This window comes from Lethenteron reissneri, chromosome 47 (genome assembly GCF_015708825.2).
Source record: "Lethenteron reissneri isolate LAM-NWPU_2019-01 chromosome 47, ASM1570882v1, whole genome shotgun sequence".
Lineage (NCBI taxonomy): Eukaryota > Metazoa > Chordata > Hyperoartia > Petromyzontiformes > Petromyzontidae > Lethenteron > Lethenteron reissneri.
Window position 1 is genome coordinate 2,678,865 of NC_083825.1, and position 6,420 is coordinate 2,685,284.

Below are 6,420 nucleotides of genomic sequence, written 5' to 3' on the forward strand. Positions count from 1 at the left end.
CATCATCATCATCATCACAGGTAGCATCATCAGCATCATCAGCAGCTTAATAAGATCAGCAGTAAAATTGTTACAATTACAGCAATACTCCGGTTTACGTCGGAGATGCGTTCCTGTGTGACGACATAGCTGTCAGCCCAGACGCTCTACCCGTATTCTTGTACAGGGAAATTGAGTTCTCAGCTCCACACAGTGTACAGCCGTTTCAATACAGGCATTTTGTGTCTATTCGTTTGTGTTTCTCCCTTGTAATGGTGACTTTGTAGGATGAACGTTGAGATGTATAAGTTGGCACGGCGTGACCATTAAGGTCTGAATTGGTCTGTAATAAGGTAGGGGCACTGATAAGGGGTTGACAGGCGTGCGAAGACGAATATCTGAAACGACGTCCATCGAAGCGATTCAAGGGGTAGGTGGTCGAGAGAGGCTGGACGAAGCTGGTGTCAAGCGACGCGAGTGTGTGGGGGGGGGGGGGGGGTGAGGCAACGCAAATCAGGTGGCGGCGTTCATCGTAAAGTATTTGCGAAGCGACGTAACGGTGCAGACGTAGCAGCAGCAACATCAAGTCGAAGGTGGCGAGTATCTGCAGCCTCCACCATCGTTACTGCGCATCAGCAACAGCGCGGGCATCACTTCAACCACCGCCTTCATCACAACCACCACAATCACCCCCACAACCGCATCATAATCACAGCTACAAAATTATAACTACAATCACGACCTCATAGCCACAAGCACTACAATCACCCCCACAACCGCATCATAATCCACAAGCTACAAAATTATAACTACAATCACGACCTCATATCCACAACCACCACAATCACTCCCCCCCAAACGCATCATAACCACAACTACAAAATTATAACTACAATCACGACCTCATAGCCAAAAGCACTACAATCACCCCCACAACCGCATCAGAACCACAACTACAAAATTAATACTACAATCACCACCTCATTGCCACAACCACCACAATCACCCCCACAACCACATCATAACCACAACTACAAAACAACAACGACAATCACCACCTCATAGCCACAACCACCACAATCACCCCCACAACCGCATCATAACCACAACTACAAAATCACAACTACCATCACCACCTAATTTCCACGACCACCACAATCACCACCTTATAATCGCTAACCACCATAATCGCCACCGCATATCCGCTGTGCGGAGTGATATTACACCTACAAAGACAAAGGACCCCACCCCCCCCCGGTATAGCCTCAACAGACTGTTGGGGGCAGGTGCTGTTGGCACCTACGAAGGCCGGCACTGTGGCACACGAGAGAGGGGGTGGGTGGACAACACCACGCCCGGCCGCCTTTGTCTCCCCAAGTGGCGATGTTTACACATGGCACCAGGTACTCATTTGAGGCCGAGTTGACCTTGTGGAGGCCCAGAATCGGTTCTGATATCACGCGGCCCTGCTGTTAGCTGTGCCCCGGAATCGAACTCAGGTTTATCAGGCAATGGGCTAACCACTATCCCACTACTCCCACGCACACCGCAATTACCTCCCACCACTCACCACACTCACCACACCACTCACCACACACCACTCACCACACTCACCACACCACTCACCACACACACACCACACCACTCACCACACACACACACCACCACTCACCACTCACCACACACACACCACTCACCACACACACCACACCACTCACCACACACCACTCACCACACTCACCACACCACTCACCACACACCACTCACCACACTCACCACACCACTCACCACACACACACCACACCACTCATCACACACACACCACACCACTCACCACTCACCACACACACACCACTCACCACACACACCACACCACTCACCTCACACCATTTAGCACACTCGCCTCACTCCACTCACCACACTCACCACACCACTCACAACACACCACACCACTTACCACACTCACCTCACCCGCTCACCTCACACCACACAAAACCACACTCACCTCACACACATACAAAACCACACTCACCTCACACCACTCACCACACACACACCACACCACTCACCACACTCACCACACCACTCACCACACACCACACCACTCACCACACACACACCACACCACACACCACACCACTCACCACACACACCACTCACCACACACACCACACCACTCACCACACACACACCACACACCACACCACACACCACACCACTCACCACATACACCACACCACTCACCTCACACCACTTAGCACACTCACCTCACACCGCTCAACACACACACACCACACCACTCACCACACTCACCTCACACCACACCACACTCACCTCACACCACTCACCACACTGACAACCACCCCACGCTCGCCATACCACGCCGACCTCCGTCTGTCCAGCAGAGAAGCGAAACGAGCCGTGGCCACAACCTCCATCAATCGCTGCAGCAGCTGCAACAGCAGCAGCAGCATTAGCAACATCAGCAATAGCAAGCAGCAGCAGTAGGAGCAGTAACAGCCGTAGCATCACAAGCAATAGCAACATCAGCAACAGCAGCAGCAACAACGAAAGCCGGGGCAGTAGCGGCAACAGCAACCGGACAGGGACAACAGCAGCATCAGCAAGGGCATCATCATCATCAGCAGCAAGCACGAGTGAGTATTCGTAAGCGCTCACGGGAGTTGAAGACGAGCGGAGCGCAGTGTGCGCGCTCTCTCTCTCTCTCCGCGCTCTCTGCTCTCTCTGCTCTCTCTGCCTCGCCTCCCTCCTCCTCCTCCCGCTTCCCTTCCTCCCTCCCTCTCTTCCCAGTGAGAGTGTGTGTCTGTGTGTGTGGCTGTGTGTGTGTGTCTGTGTGTGTGTGTCTGTGTGTGTGTGGCTGTGTGTGTCTGTGTGTGTGTCTGTGTGTGTGTGGCTGTGTGTGTGTGTCTGTGTGTGTGGCTGTGTGTGTGTGTCTGTGTGTGTGGCTGTGTGTGTGTGTCTGTGTGTGTGGCTGTGTGTGGCTGTGTGTGTCTGTGTGTGTGTGTCTGTGTGTGTGTGGCTGTGTGTGTCTGTGTGTGTGTCTGTGTGTGTGTGGCTGTGTGTGTCTGTGTGTGTCTGTGTGTGTGACTGTGTGTGTGTGTCTGTGTGTGTGTGTCTGTGTGTGTGTGGCTGTGTGTGTGTGGCTGTGTGTGTCTGTGTGTGTGGCTGTGTGGTTGTGTGCGTCTGTGTGTGTCTGTGTGGCTGTGTGTGTCTGTGTGGCTGTGTGCGACTGTGTGTGGCTGTGTGTCTGTGTGTGTCTGTGTGTGGCTGTGTGCGTCTGTGTGCGTCTGTGTGTGTAGTTGTGTGCGTCTGTGTGCGTCTGTGTGTGTCTGTGTGCGTCTGTGTGTGACTGTGTGTGACTGTGTGTGGCTGTGTGTGTCTATGTGCGGTTGTCTGTCTGTGTGTGACTGTGTGTCTGTGTGCGACTGTGTGCGTCTGTGTGTGGCTGTGTGTCTGTGTATGTGGCTGTGTGTGGCTGTGTGTGTCTGTGTGTGGCTGTGTGTGTCTTTGTGTGGCTGTGTGTGTTTGTGTGTGGCTGTGTGTGCTTGTGGGGAGCGGTGGTGCAGCGGTTAGCGCGCTGCGCTATGAACCCGGCGACCCGGGTTCGATTCCCACTCACGGACAACACCCAGTGACGATTATCTGAGCCGGTCCTGGGCCTCCCCTAGGTCGACTCAGCCTCAAAATTAGTATCTGGTACGATGTGTAAACATCGCCACTAGGGAGACAAAGGCGGTCAGGCATGGTGCTGGCCACCCGCCCCCTCGTGTGCTGTGCCGGTCTTCATAGGGGCTCGCTAACAGAACTTGACCCAAACAGTCTGCTTAGGCTATACGGGGGATCTTTGTCTCTACACGGGGTTTTTCCTACGAGGAGCGAAAGGCGAGCACCGTGGAGATGGAACGGTTTCACAAAAACGAACGGAGCGGGAACAAACACTCAACACAATCGCCAATACCCCTCTGGCATTAAAGCCGCATGTAGAGAGGCCAGAAAGAGCTGATGAGAGTTTGATTTGCATTTTACCACCATGGGACTGTAAAGTGCCCTCTCCAACTGCCCCCCTCCCCGACTGCCCCCCGCCCCCTCTCCAACTGCCACCCCGCCCTCTCTCCAACTGCCCCCCGCCCCCTCTCAAACTGCCCCCCGCCCCCTCTCCAACTGCCCCCCGCCCCCTCCCCGACTGCCCCCCGCCCCCTCTCCAACTGCCCCCCGCCCCCTCCCCGACTGCCCCCCGCCCCCTCTCAAACTGCCCCCCGCCCCCTCTCCAACTGCCCCCCGCCCCCTCTCACCCTCTCCAACTGCCACCCCGCCCCCTCTCCAACTGCCCCCTCTCACCCTCTCCAACTGCCCCCCCCGCACCCTCTCCAACTGCCCCCTCTCCAACTGCCCCCCGCCCCATCTCACCCTCTCCAACTGCCACCCCGCCGCCTCTCCAACTGCCCCCTCTCCAACTGCCACCCCGCCCTCTCTCCAAATGCTCCCCCCGCCCTCTCTCCAACTGCCCCCTGCCCCTTCTCCAACTGATCACACAGGGATGGGTGACGTGACCCAGCGGTAGCGCGTTCGCTGCCGGTTGCTTCAGAGGTTCACGGCTCGAATCCAGCGGCCGCCCTGGTTATTACCGCGGTGGTGTGGTAACCATCGCCGTACTACGCGCCGCCTGTTTCACAGTGGACGAGAAAGATCGCCGACGTCATTCGCAAGAGCTGCCCATTGCGTGCCAGCGTCAGGGTTCCACATTTGACCAATTTTTTTAAAACGTATTAGACCCGCGAATCGCTCGATCGGGATTACACACCACAGCAGCAGCAGCCCCCTACTGGGAGCAGAATGAGGCCCCACATCTGTGGCAGCCTCTTGAGTCACCTTGCAATGTCGCTGTCCTCAATACTTGCGCCAATTCACTGCAGGATACAAGGGCGTCTTTGTTTACGAAGAAGTGTGCAGCGTGGTGGTACAACCGCCTGGGGTGTCACTCACCACTCGCTCGCGTTAGTCGTGCCGCGAATCCAACTCGGGGCGCCACATTCATCAAAATCAAAACAAACTTTATTGTATTGCACAATTCGTGCAAATAATGGAATACAGAATGATTTACAGGCCACAATAAAAGTGACTGACACAATATAAACAACAACAATAATGATAAAAAAAATGCCTAACATTATAATACACAAAAAATATAATAAAAAGCATAATAAACACACAATAATAGCATCCTAAATAAAAGCCCTTCTAAAAAGGGTGCGTTTTAAGATTTAGTTTAAAAACATTTGATGATTCTGATGCCCTCAGATCATCAGGCAGGCCGTCACCAAGGCGAGGTTCACACAATCTGAAGGCGCCCTCCCCATCAGCCTCCGTCCTGGACCTTGACACCTTCCAAGAGACCAGTGCCAGAGGACATAGCGCAGTGCGTTAACTACTGCGCCACCGCTCCTCTTGCCCCCCACCACCACCATCACCGACCGTACTTCGTGAATAGATGTATTTATAAAGAGTGCTCACAAATAGCCACGTGCTCGCTCTCCTGGTCTGCCAGTTCAATTCGCTACCGCAGTGAGATCAGGTCCCTCCCGAGTCACTCAATGATAACACAGCCATCGGGGGACCTCTGTGGTCTCGTTGGTTAAACCCGAAATTAGTCCGGAGGGACCGGTGGATAATTACGGGGTGAGGGAAGTGGGTGGCATTTGTGATGGAGGAGTTCCCAAACTGACCATCGGAGTAACAAAATTAAATTTATACTCTCTGGTTCTTTCGGTAAAGTCACGGAGGTAGAAACAAATAATAGATCACGATCTTCTTGGTTCTTTCGGTAAAGTCACGTAGAAGGGAATTAATAAAAGAACAAAAATAAAACGTAATAAAATAATTCTGAATGACGCTGTCTTTCCGACAGACCTGTTCTTCACCTGAGGACGGCTGCTTGCGTTGTGGCCGAAACATCGTGATAATTATTTTATTGGTTTATTTTTTATTATTTCCCTTCTACGTGACTTTACCGAAAGAACCAAGAAGATGAATCCCTGCAGTCACGAAAGCTTTAAATCGAAAAATAGATCACGACGTTTCGATCGCCACACAAGCAATCGTGCTCAGGTGGGAGAGAGAAGATTCCTGCAGTCACGTAAGCTTCAAATCAAGATTCAAATTCTATTTTTTTTTGTACACATCCCATCAGCCACACAGCGACACGACGAAGGGTGGCGACGGCGTAGGGGAAGCCTTCATCCAACAGGGGATCGATCATGGCTGACTAGAGTGATGTGCGTTGTGTGTAGACGTGACGTGAAGCGATGGGAGCATTTAACCTGGCAGTGGTTACGAGACAAAGGGGTGTCAACATGGAGCCGGCGACCTCTTGACCTTGACCGAATTTCCCCGCGCCAGACATTGCAGCCATCGGATTGCGCG